The sequence below is a fragment of the Xenopus laevis genome, chromosome 4L (assembly GCF_017654675.1).
Source record: "Xenopus laevis strain J_2021 chromosome 4L, Xenopus_laevis_v10.1, whole genome shotgun sequence".
Classification (NCBI taxonomy): domain Eukaryota; kingdom Metazoa; phylum Chordata; class Amphibia; order Anura; family Pipidae; genus Xenopus; species Xenopus laevis.
In genome coordinates this window covers 72,074,828-72,088,791 of record NC_054377.1, presented here as the reverse complement: position 1 = coordinate 72,088,791, position 13,964 = coordinate 72,074,828, and the positions used below count along the sequence as shown (strand labels likewise).

Genomic DNA, 13,964 nt, shown 5'->3' with positions numbered 1-13,964 from the left:
AGGTAATACAGTCAAACAGCCATATCCTGGAGTTAAAAAAAAAAACAAAAACACAAGTTAGTTTTCCAATTCTGTACACTATAGCGTTTAGCATTGAACTAACTGCATTCAGTTTAATGTACTACAGTAGGTGTGACAGAATCCATTCATCGCAAAAAAAAAAAAAAAAAAAAAAAAAAAAGTACCCCACTCCATTCATCCTCACTACGGAGATTAGAAAATTAAAGGGCACCTATCAAATAATTGTTCCCCCAATTTGGCCAGCATCTGCTCGATCACAGTCAACAGAGAAACAAAGTGCTCTATAGCCCTGCCAGTGCACTTCATACCAAATTCAGTACTAGGGTTGCTTAGGCTACTGCCACAAAGGGGGAGTGGGCTGAAATAAACCGGCAGCAGCGTTCTTTTATTTTCACATCCAGTACCATTGTGTTAGCCCTGGTGCAAACAGACTGCAATGATTTGGGCGTGAAATGCAAAGTCGCATGTTGGAACCAACACAACAAGATACAAAAAGAAGTTACTGCTCGCTCAGGGGCTGAAAATGGTCTGAATATTTTGGCCTCTGTGTGGCACTAGCCTATGGGCAAGGTACATGGCTTTTTAAAAACGAGCAGCCGAGTGTAAATTACTGCAAGTAATGGAATATGCACTATAGCAATTCCCACGGATCAATTGCGATTCAACATCCGCCACACAACAGAAGTATTTGCGTTTTTCAACAGTAACGATAAGGAAACGCCATATTATTGAACTCTATGGGATCTGAAGGTTCGGAAATACACTGTGTATATTCAATGACGCCCAAACTCTCATGAGATGGATCGCATTCGGGGCATTGTAACTGGTTACGTTGCATATCGACGATCAGTACGGCTACATTTTGCATGTGAACTGCTTTTCCACGTGGCTTTTTTTAAGTTTGCTCTTCAGAGTGCAATTGTGGGGAACAAGGAACAACAGAAATGCATGTTGGGAAAAGAAAACTAAAGGCGGAAAAACTGCATATTATCGTGTGTAGTTTCATTGGGGTATTTAGACTCGACCATGTGTTTTTAAGAACGCTACATAAGAATGCCACACGTGACCTTGCCCTTAGGTCAAAAGCTAGGTATTGGCAGTCTACAACTTCTTTACCGAGTGACTTTGCAAAAAATAAATAAATACATTTTTTTTTAAAAAAAGGAAAAGCTTCTATTGAGCCCACAGAAATGTGCATTTCATGATCTCATCGGTTTATGAACTTCTGAAATTATCTTTGGACAGGACTGTATGTCTATAGTAGCACGTGATAATAAACCCTACTGGTTGCCATTTAAATGATAAATAGATTTCTCTTTCAACCTTTAATAGCAGGTGCGTGTGTTTTGCATCTTCCTTTGGATTAAGGATGTCAGAGAGGAAAGATTTGTTCCATAAATAGATAGATGTCCAGTAACAAGAGAAAAGCCACTTAAAGCTGCTACATTTTGTTCTTCTAATCCCCTATACAGATGGCTGGGCACGATTAAAGGCAGACTCCGGTTCTGTCTTTTGTTTTAGTGTAGAAAGACATGAACATGTAAAAGTGATTTCAAATGCATACCCTGTAAATTGCTAAAACTGAAAGCAGTATTGATTCTTGAATTATCAAGCCAATTATCCTCCAAGTCTGTGATTTAGCTGGTTCTGTAACATAGTTTCAGGAGTCACAATGCACCAGTGCAGGTACTGCTTTCTACACCAATTACAATTAAAAGATTAAAACCTGTTTAATTTAGAAATGTTACATTGATACACAAATACAAAGTAACAAATACACAAACATTTATGAAAGAAAAAACACAGAAGTCTTCTACAGCACACAGTATATTGCACTGTATGATAAAGAGATTACACTAAGCACAACACCAGCAAGGGCCTCTCCCTTGCACAAGGATTTAGAATGACTACAGTTTGCTACAGGGAAACAGTATCTTCTCTACAAGCTATTCTTATAGAAGTGCTGTATGACATTCATACACTGCCAGTACAGCACCATTAAACAATACAACATTTAATAAGGTTTACACAGATAACATTTAAAGGGGTTGTACATCTTTAAATTAGCATTTACTATCATGTAGAAAGTAAAGACAATTTGCAATTGGTTTTCCAAATTACCCTAGCAACCATACACTGATTTGAATATGAATATGAGCTGAAAATATAGATGTAATAAAATAGTAGGGATTTGTAGTTTTACAGAGCATTTGTTTTTTTAGATGGGGTCAGTGACTCCTATCTGAAAGCTGAAAAGTGTCTGAATTATTTACCTTCTTCTAATACTATTAATCATTCCTAATGAAAAGCACTGGAAACGTTTATTAGGCTGTTCCCCTTTCAATTAACATTTTATATGATGTAGAGTGCGATAGTCTGAGACAATCTGCAACTGGTTTTCAGGATTTAAATTTTAGCAATCTGGTTGCTAGGCTCTAAATTACCCTAGCAATCATACACTGATTTGAATAAGAGACTGGAATATGAATAGGAAAGCGCCTGAATAGATAGAAGTAATAAAATAATAGGACTACCAATACATTTGTAGCTTTACAGAGTATTTGTGTTTTAGATGGGGTCAGTGACCCTAACTGAAAGCTGAAAAGTGTCAGAAGAATGTAAATATTTCAAATGCGATCATACATAATGAAAATCAATTGAAAAGTTGATTAGAATTGGTCATTCCACAACATATGTAAGTTAGCTTTAAGGTGAACCACCCCTTTAATAAAACTACTGTGTACCATTTCAGTCTGACCTAGGGGCAGATTTATCAAGGGGCGAATTTCAAGTTGATGGGAGATATTTTAAACTCCCATCAACTCAAAATTTGGATAAAAAAAGACCAACCAAAAATTTTTTAACTTCGGGTGAATTCGATCGTTCAAATCGAATTCTGATTCGAAGTTTTTCCCCAAAAAAAAAAAAAAAAAACTTTGATTTTTTAAAGTCCACCAAATGACTCCAAATCGGTTCTAGGTTTTAGATTGCGAATAGTTAAAGTCGATACATTTCAATATTTGAATTTTTTTCAAATTCGATTTTGGACTATTCCCTATACGAAGTACACTAAAATTAGCTCGAAATTTGAATTTAAAAATTAGATTTTTCAATTCAACCCTTGATAAATCTGCCCCTTAATGTTTTTAATACAAAAGTTTTTTCAGAACACAATAACAAGGTTTTGGGCTTCTTTTAGAATTAAGGCTAATCATTCACAGGGTCCACAGAAGAAAAGACAAACTGTGCATTTCACTGTAATATTAGGAGTGCTTCTATCTTTATTATGAATATATTTATTAACTTGCGGAATGCCTTTTGAACTTTCAAGCTGTCTAGCTTTGTATAGAGCATAATGACATAGTTAAATCGATTTGAAAAAAGACAAAGTCCATCAAGTTCAACCCCTTCAAATGAAAACCCAGCATCTATACATACACCTCTCCATACCTTCACATAAATTATATATACCCATATCTATACTAAGGGGCATAGTTATCAAGGGTCGAATTTCGAATTGAAAAAAAGTTTTCGGCCAAATACGAATCAAAGGAATATCGCATTCAATCGAATTCGATTTGAAGTTTTTCCAAAAAAAAAAACACTTTGATTTTTCAAAGTCCACCAATTGACTCCAAGTAGGTTCTAGGAGGTCCCCCACAAGCTAAAACAGTAATTTGGCAGGTTTTAGATGGCAAATGGTCAAAGTCGAATTTTTAAAGAGACAGTACATGATAAATTTCAATATTTTAATTTTCTAATTTTTTTCAAATCGAATTTGGACTATTCCCTAGTTGAAGTACACAAAAATAGCTCAAAATTTGAATTTTTTTCATTCGAAAATTCACCTCGAAAAATCTGCCCGACTATAGAATTTAGTATCATAATAGCCTTTGATATAATGTCTGTCCAAAAAATCATCCAAGCCATTCTTAAAGGCATTAACTGAATCAGCCATCACAACATCACCCGGCAGTGCATTCCACAACCTCACTGTCCTGACTGTGAAGAACCCCCTACGTTGCTTCAAATGAAAGTTCTTTTCTTCTAGTCTAAAGGGGTGGCCTCTGGTACGGTGATCCACTTTATGGGTAAAAAGGTCCCCTGCTATTTGTCTATAATGTCCTCTAATGTACTTGTAAAGTGTAATCATGTCCCCTCGCAAGCGCCTTTTTTCCAGAGAAAACAACCCCAACCTTGACAGTCTCCCCTCATAATTGAAGTCTTCCATCCCTCTAACCAGTTTAGTTGCACGTCTCTGCACTCTCTCCAGCTCATTTATATCCCTCTTAAGGACTGGAGTCCAAAACTGCACTGCATACTCCAGATGAGGCCTTACCAGGGACCTATAAAGAGGCATAATTATGTTTTCATCCCTTGAGTTAATGCCCTTTTTTATGCAAGACAGAACTTTATTTGCTTTAGTAGCCACAGAATGACACTGCCCAGAATTAGACAAGGTGTTATCTACAAAAAAAACCCTAGATCCTTCTCATTTAAGGAAACTCCCAACACACTGCCATTTAGTGTATAACTTGCATTTATATTATTTTTGCCAAAGTGCATAACCTTGCATTTATCAACATTGAACCTCATTTTCCAGTTTGCTGCCCAGTTTTCCAATTTAGACAAATCACTCTGCAAAGTGGCAGCGTCCTGCATGGAACCTATAGTTCTGCACAATTTAGTATCATCTGCAAAAATAGAAACAGTACTTTCAATGCCCACCGCCAGGTCATTAATAAACAAGCATATAGTCCAGACCCCCTGGATCAGAACGGAATTAATTCTCAGACGCAGAAAGACAAGTTGGCCAGTCATGGGGGCAAATTCATTAACATCCGAAGTTGCGCCAGCTTCGACGCACTTCACCAGGCGTAGTTTAGTCAGTGCTACGCAAATTCACTACTAAAATGCAAAGTTGCACTCGGGGAGGCGAACGAAAGTGAAGTTATGCTAGCGATGCCTAATTTGCATACGCAAAGTTAAAATATAATGGACGTATATGTTGCAGCAAATACATTACACTACTACTAAGCCCAGGACCCCTTTAAAAAATAAAATAAAGGTGTTCTATTGCCCTACACATGTGCCCACTGTATCGTTGAGTTGCCATATGTTAGGAAATGTAAGGGGGGGGGGAAGGAGGGTACCCCAAAAAAATTTAGATCTTTTTCAGCCGATCACCCTTAAAAAAGGAAAATACACCAGCGTTTTTTGGGACTTAGAAAAAATGTCAATTTTTTTTTAAGCAAGCCCAATCTACTCTATTGCACTTCGCCTGGTCTGAGGTGGCGAAGGCAAGTCTGGCGCAAGAGGTAACGTTCAGTAAAATTTGCAAGTTAGTGAATTAGCGTAGTTACGTCCCTTCACCATAGCGCAACTTCGCCTGGCATAAGGGTGTGAAGTAGCGCTAGAGTAGGTCCACTTCGCTAGCGAATTTACGCCAGCGCCCGTTAGTAAATCGGCAAAGTAATGAAATGACGTCACGCAGGCGAATTTGCTCTAGCGTTAGCATTTTTCGCGCTTTAGTAAATTTGCCCCATGGAGTTCATCTAACTTTTTTTTTTTGCTGCAACAGGGGAGTAAATTATATTCAGCTCTCTGTGCAGGCTGCAAGGAGTCATGTGACAATGGACACCGCAATTTTCGGAACACAGCTCAGTAAGCTGCAACTGGGTTAACCCTTTAACTGCCAAGAATGTGGGCCTTCCTTTCTAGGATCAGATCAGTGCCACCTGTAGTGGATCCCCACCAGTTACATGAGGAGAATTATACATGGGGCCCCTATATGGAAATGAAGTGCAAGTACTCAGTTCAACACTCCAGCCGACAAGCCATAATGGATGGGGAATCGTGTAGCAGTTGAGAAAGTCAATGCGATTGTTCCCAGCAGCAGCGACACCCCGCCCCATGTCGCAGAGAGCTGTACAGGCTGCTCTAGTCATCGCCAACTCATTTACAAAAGCCGATCCTTTCGTCAACGATTAAGAAAAATCATAAACAGTTTTATAGCTAAAAGGACAACAAAGACACAGGAAACGAATCTACAAATAAATCTTAAAAAAAAAACAAAAAAAAAAACACAACAACGACAGGTGCAAGCTTTTTTTTTCCCCCAGAGATTCCACATATAGTTTTGTATAACGAAACATAAAATCACAGCTACCCCTTTAACAAATATATATATATATATATATATATCTCCATACCATAGCCACAGTTTGTTTCCCGGGATACTCCCGCTGTTCCTCACACAGCACGCAGTACCACACCGCTATTTAAAAGTCCCGCAGTGCTGTTAGCGTCTAACTCCTTGACTCCTTCTGGACAGCAGCAGCAGACATCACAAATCTCATCTCGCGAGACTGTGAGTCAAACTACAGGTATATAAGCAGTGACGTTAAATGTTGCCACCTTCAGGGGGGAGGGACGAATCAGGGTAGGGCACGGCAGTAGGTGCTGACACAGGGTAGTTTGTGTCTGCTTTCTGCTCCTGCTTTTATCATGGGCAAAAAATGGCTTCCCCCCCCTGATGGTTGTTAGCAATTTCTGCTGCCACCTCAGCTCTTAATATTGTCATAAACAAGTAATTTATTGTTGTGAGCAACATGTTGCTTCCCAGCCCCTTGGATCTTGCTCTCAGGGTTTATTTCTGGATTCCAGGGGGCAAATCTACTTACCTCCGAAATTGCACCAGCGACTGCTTCACTCACATCGCAACACTTCACCAGGTGTAGATTCGCCAGGACAACGCTAATTCACAAAAATCCAAAGTTGTGTCCAGGGCACTGAACGCTTGCGAAGTTGCGCCAGCTTTGGTGGGAAGTTAAAGTTGAATGTTGCAGCAAATACAATACACTACACAAGCCCCTGAAACCTTAATAAAATAAAATAGAGTTGTTATATTGCCCTAAACATTAGCCCAGTGTATAGTTTATATGCCATATGTTAGGAAATGTAGGAGGGAAGCCGGGTACCCCAAAAAATTTTTTTACGATTTATTGCAGCCTATCACCCTGTAAAAAGTAAAAGATTCCAGTGTTTTTTGGGACATAGAAAAAATGTAAACTATTTTTGTCCTAACTACTCTATTGCACTTCGCCTGGTCTGAGCTGGTGAAGGCAAGTCTGGCGCAAGAGGTAAGGTTCAGTCAAATCTTAATGAATTAGCGTAGTTACTTTAGTTCACCACTATGGGGTGCCGTTTGTCCCAAATACATTCTGTATACAAAACTATCCCTAATACACAGAATGAATGTCTCTCATGGTATATAAGTATTTGTGACCATACACAGAGAAAAAAAAATGTACAAAAGACTTATTTCTATTAAAGAATGAAAACAAAATCTGGTTAGTGCACAAAAGGATGTCATTATATCACAAACTCCATTCTGTACAGTTTAACAAGCAATCTGTCTCACAAATGTATAACCTCCATGTAACGGACACACTTATGTGCAAAGTTACTTACAGAATGAATTATGTAAAAACAAAGTTGGACATAATATATAATAGTGTAACTAACTAGTGCATGTCAAGCTAGATTTGAATGACATACCTCCCAACATTTTGGAAGTAAAAAGAGGGACAAAAAATTTCTCCTTATCTAAACTGTTAAAATTACTTATTTTCTTATCTCAAAATTGTTACAAAGTTTCTTAGTTGCACCTGTTAGCTGTACTGGCCTCTCTGCCAAAAGCCAATTAAGTTAGAAATTTTGGACACAATAAAGATCTTTACACTTTGAATTGGTGCCTGCTGGAAGTCTCTGTGTATGGTCACAAATACTTATATACCATGAGAGACATTCATTCTGTGTATTAGGGATAGTTTTGTATACAGAATGTATTTGGGACAAACGGAACCCCATATATCACCCCCTTCCTTTCCCCCCAGCAGCCTAACAACAGAACACTGGGAAAGTAACCAGATAGCAGCTCCCTAACACAAGATAACAGCTGCCTGGCAAATATAAGAACAGCACTCAATAGTAAAATCCAGGTCCCACTGAGACACATTCAGTTACATTGAGTAGGAGAAACAACAGCCTGCCAGAAAGCAGCATCCGAAAGTGCTGGCTCTTTCTGAAAGCACATGACCAGGCAAAATGACCTGAGATGCACCTACACACCAATATTACAACTAAATACACTTGCTGGTTCAGGAATGAAATTTTATATTGTAGAGTGAATTATTTGCAGTGTAAACAGTGTCATTTAGAAATAAAAACTAAACCATAAAAATCATGACAGAATCCGTTTAAAAAGTAAACACTTTGTGCTGCTTATAACAGGGCCACTGATATTGCAGTCTCCATAAACTACATTGTGACCAGGAGTTTCAATAAAATGTATTTTGTTCAGTTCATGGTCTTGTTGATGGTTATGATCATATTTAGAGATGCCGTAGGCTCTGTATAGGTCTCATACAACAAATAGAGTAAGAGACAATGCATTTAGGGTTAGAATGGAGACCAACTGCAAAGTGGCTCTACCCTCCTGTAATAGAGTCAACTTGTATTTAGAGCAGTGATGCAATGGCTAGAAACACAAATGGGTTCCCTGATAAAATATTATGTTCTCCCAAAAAATACGGGTGCTTGTGTGTATATTCTATCACGTTTTTATATTTACTGAAACTGTAATTTCTTTAAAGCTTTTAAAGTTATTTATAAAATGTAAATAGTCCTATAGTCCAACCTTGGGTGTGGGTCACAGTTTGTCGAATATACAAAACTACATACGACACACAGGGGCCCATTTACTAAAGGTCGAAGTGAATTTTCAAATTCAAAAATTTCGAAGTCATTTTTGTGTACTTCGACCATCGAATAGGCCAAAATTCGATTCAAATTGAAAATACTTCACAAATTCGACCATTCGAAAATCGAAGTTTTGTCTCTAAAAAACTTCGACTTCGACACTTCACCACCTTAGACCTGCCGAATTGCTGTTAAGCCTATGGGGGACCCCCTAGATAGAACCTCTCTGAGTCTTTGGCTAAGTTTTTAGAAGTCGAAGATTTTTTTTGTACTATCCTTCGAATCCTTCGATTTTTACTTCACTTGAAAACGGCCGTTTTCGATCAAAAAAATACTTCGACTATCGAAGTAACAAATTTGATGGGGAATTTCGAAGTTTTTTTAACAAAGTTTGCCCCATTTGTCCTCTAACAGGTTTATTAGGAATATTTTGGGGAAGTGCTAGTGTATCTGATGAGAATGACCAAACACAGCATTGTGTATCAAGAATCATCACCTTAACTCGTAGCCGAAATAAAAAAATAAACATACAAAACAGAACTGACAAAATTCCTATCAGATTTTTTTAACCTTATCCCAATTTCATTTTACATTTTTCTGAAAAACGAGTGTCATATTTAAACTTTAGACTTGGATAGTTGCGGGAAATACCTTTGTGTAGAAGAAGTTGTATATGTCATGTGACCATATGTGGCCAAGTGCCAATGCAGCAATTGGTTGCTATGGCAACATTACATCATATGAGTCGATGATGTCATAATGTCAGTGACCTACTTAAGTCAGTGCCAACAAGACAGCTGGTCATTTCAGGATTTTCACTACTGGACTAAACACCAGCAGTGAATTTTCTGAAATTATTTTTTTTTATAACATCTTTTATATTAGAATGTCGTTTCGCTCATTTGCCAACAAAGGGTAAGAATATTCAACTTCTTCTCATATAGAGTATTTATGCATTATAACTAGGCTTGTGCTTTATGTGTTATAATTATTATTGGCAAAGTGCCAACTCAGCAACTGGTTGCTATGGTAGCGTTACATTGTGATGTCATAATGTCAGTCACCTACTTATTACAATTATTATTGGCAAAGTGCCAACTCAGCAACTGGTTGCTATGGTAGCGTTACATTGTGATATATGTTATGGGATGTTATGTGACCATATATGGCAAAGTGCCAAGGCAGCAATTGGTTGCTATGGCAGCATTACATTGTGATATCATATGAGTCGGTGATGTCATAATGTCAGTGACGTACTTAAGTCAGTGCCAACAAGACAACCGGTCATTTCAGGATTTTCACTACTGGACTAAACACCAGCAGTGAATTTTCTGAAATTATTTTTTTTTATAACATCTTTTATATTAGAATGTCGTTTCGCTCATTTGCCAACAAAGGGTAAGATTATTCAACTTCTTCTCATATAGAGTATTTATGCATTATAACTAGGCTTGTGCTTTATGTGTTATAATTATTATTGGCAAAGTGCCAACTCAGCAACTGGTTGCTATGGTAGCGTTACATTGTGATGTCATAATGTCAGTCACCTACTTATTACAATTATTATTGGCAAAGTGCCAACTCAGCAACTGGTTGCTATGTATGGTAGCGTTACATTGTGATATATGTTATGGGATGTTATGTGACCATATATGGCAAAGTGCCAAGGCAGCAATTGGTTGCTATGGCAGCATTACATTGTGATATCATATGAGTCGGTGATGTCATAATGTCAGTGACGTACTTAAGTCAGTGCCAACAAGACAACCGGTCATTTCAGGATTTTCACTACTGGACTAAACACCAGCAGTGAATTTTCTGAAAATTATTATTTTTTTAATAACATCTTTTATATTAGAATGGGGTTTCGCTCTTTTTACAACAAAGGGTAAGAATATTCAACTTCTACTCATATAGAGTATTTATGCATTATAACTAGGCTTGTGCTTTAATGCTATGGTAGCGTTACATTGTGATATATGTTATGGGATGTTATGTGACCATATATGGCAAAGTGCCAAGGTAGCAATTGGTTGCTATGGCAGCATTACATTGTGATGTCGTATGAGTCGGTGATGTCATAATGTCAGTGACCTACTTAAGTCAGTGCCAACAAACAGCTGGTCATTTCAGGATTTTTACTACTGGACTAAGCACCAGCAGTGAATTTTCTGAAATTATTTTTTTTTTAATAACATCTTTTATACTAGAATGTCGTTTCGCTCATTTGCCAACAAAGGGTAAGAATATTCAACTTCTTCTCATATAGAGTATTTATGCATTAAAACTAGGCTTGTGCTTTATGTGTTATAATTATTATTGGCAAAATGCCAACTCAGCAACTGGTTGCTATGGTAGCGTTACATTGTGATGTCATAATGTCAGTCACCTACTTATTACAATTATTATTGGCAAAGTGCCAACTCAGCAACTGGTTGCTATGGTAGCGTTACATTGTGATATATGTTATGGGATGTTATGTGACCATATATGGCAAAGTGCCAAGGCAGCAATTGGTTGCTATGGCAGCATTACATTGTGATGTCATATGAGTCGGTGATGTCATAATGTCAGTGACGTACTTAAGTCAGTGCCAACAAGACAACTGGTCATTTCAGGATTTTCACTACTGGACTAATCACCAGCAGTGAATTTTCTGAAAATTATTATTTTTTTAATAACATCTTTTATATTAGAATGGGGTTTCGCTCTTTTTACAACAAAGGGTAAGAATATTCAACTTCTACTCATATAGAGTATTTATGCATTATAACTAGGCCTGTGCTTTATGTGTTATAATTATTATTGGTAAAGTGCCAACTCAGCAACTGGTTGCTATGGTAGCGTTACATTGTGATATATGTTATGGGATGTTATGTGACCATATATGGCAAAGTGCCAAGGTAGCAATTGGTTGCTATGGCAGCTTTACATTGTGATGTCGTATGAGTCGGTGATGTCATAATGTCAGTGACCTACTTAAGTCAGTGCCAACAAGACAACTGGTCATTTCAGGATTTTTACTACTGGACTAAACACCAGCAGTGAATTTTCTGAAATAATTTTTTTCTTAATAACATCTTTTATATTAGAATGGCATTTCACACATTTGCCAACAAAGGGTAAGAATATTCAACTTCTCATATATAGGGGTATATTTATCAAAGAGTGAAGTTAAAGTTCGCCACAGTCTGCTAGAGTGAAATTCTGCCACTCTCCATTCATTTCTATGGAATTTTTAAAGGCGTATTTATCAAAGGGTGAAAGTAAAAGTTCACCCTTTAATGAATAAGCTTTTAAAAAATCCCATAGAAATGAATAGAGAGAGGCGGTATTTGATAAATATACCGCATAGAGTATTTATGCACTATAACTAAGCCTGTGTTTTATGTATTATTATTGGCAAAGTGCCAAGGCAGCAATTGGTTGCTATGGCAACATTGCATCATATGATGTCATATGAGTCGGTGATGTCATAATGTCAGTGACCTACTTAAGTCAGTGCCAACAAGACGGCTGATCATTTCAGGATTTTCACTACTGGACTAAACACCAGCAGTGAATTTTCTGAAATTCATTTTTTTTTAATAACATCTTTTATATTAGAATGGCATTTCGCTCATTTGCCAACAAAGGGTAAGAATATTTAACTTCTTCTCATATAGAGTATTTATGCATTATAACTAGGCCTGTGCTTTATGTGTTATTATTGGCAAAGTGCCAACTCAGCAACTGGTTGCTATGGTAGTTTTACATTGTGATGTCACAATGTCAGTGACCTACTTATTACAATTATTATTGGCAAAGTGCCAACTTAGCAGTGAATTTTCTGAAATTATTTATTTTTTAATAACATCTTTTATATTAGAATGGCATTTCGCTCATTTGCCAACAAAGGGTAAGAATATTCAACTTCTCATATATAGGGGTATATTTAGCAAAGAGTGAAGTTAATTTTCGCCACAGTATGCTAGAGTGAAATTCCACCTCTCTACAGTCATTTCTATGGGATTTTTAAAGGCATAATTTATCAAAGGGTGAAAGTTCACCCTTTGATGGCAAAGTGCCAAGGCAGCAATTGGTTGCTATATACATTGTGATGTCATATCAGTCGGTACTGTCATAATGTCTGTGACCTACTTAAACCAGTGCTGAGGGCATCTGTTCATTTCAGGATTTTCACTGCTGGACTAAACCCCAGCAGTGAATTTTCTGAAAATCATTATTTAAATAACATCTTTTATTTTAGAATAGTGTTTCACTCATAAAAAGGTTAAAGGTTAAGAATCTTCAACTTCTTCTCATATACAGTATGTATGCATTATAACTAGGCCTGTGCTTTATGTGTTAGAATTATTATTGGCAAAGTTCATACTTGTGTCATAATGTCAGTGCATTATAACTAGGCCTGTGCTTTATGTGTTAGAATTATTATTGGCAAAGTTCATACTTGTGTCATAAATTCAGCAACAGGTTGCTATGGTAGCGTTACATTATAATGTCATAATGTCAGTGACGTACTTATTACAATTATTATTAGCAAAGTGCCAACTCAGTAATTGGTTGCTACGGTCACGTTACATTGTGATGTCATAATGTCTGTGACCTACTTAAGGCAGTGCTGACCAGACAGCTGGTCCTTTCAGAAGTTTCACTGCTTTACTAAACCCCAGCAGTGAATTTTCTGAAATTCATTTTTTAATAACATCTTTTATATTAGAATGGCGTTTCGCTCATTTGCCAATAAAGGGTAAGAATCTTTAACTTGTGGGTAGTATTTCAAGAAGGTGCATCTGTTGGTATAATGTGGCTGCTCTCTGACATCATGTTCATACAAAATCATTTTGTGAGTGCTCATCCACATTGTATTCTGATTTATCTGTTGAGACTCACCAAATGCAAAATAAAAAAATTAAATTGTCATTTCTCTTGTGATTTTAATTGTAGAAATATCAACTTCTTCAGAACATTTTGCATTAGATCGACACAAGTATGTGATCCTGTCCCGATCGACATAGAGAAAGGGGAAAAAGAGAGAAGGGCACCATACCTCTGTGCGAAGGTTACACTGCTCATACTTCTCATTATCAGATTCGTCCATTACATGGACACATATCTAGCTGAAGGTAAGACAGGGGCTGGAAGGAAGAAATACATTTTCTGAAGGTAACAGAACCACT

At 37.2% G+C, this 13,964-nt stretch overlaps 1 protein-coding gene across 3 annotated transcripts in view; it reads right to left on the bottom strand.

Annotated features, from left to right (window-relative positions):
* ssx2ip.L (synovial sarcoma, X breakpoint 2 interacting protein L homeolog) overlaps window positions 1–6,398 on the bottom strand; it is a 22,544-nt gene extending 16,146 nt beyond the window's left edge. The window contains exons 1-2 of one of the 3 annotated variants that reach the window (XM_041589233.1): window positions 6,234–6,398; window positions 1–26 (exon numbers count right to left, since the gene is read on the bottom strand). The exon at window positions 1–26 is cut by the window's left edge and continues 98 nt beyond it. The gene's annotated coding sequence lies outside the window, so the exon portion shown is untranslated. 3 annotated transcript variants of the gene reach the window in all.
* Between the last annotated feature and the right edge of the window lie 7,566 nt (window positions 6,399–13,964).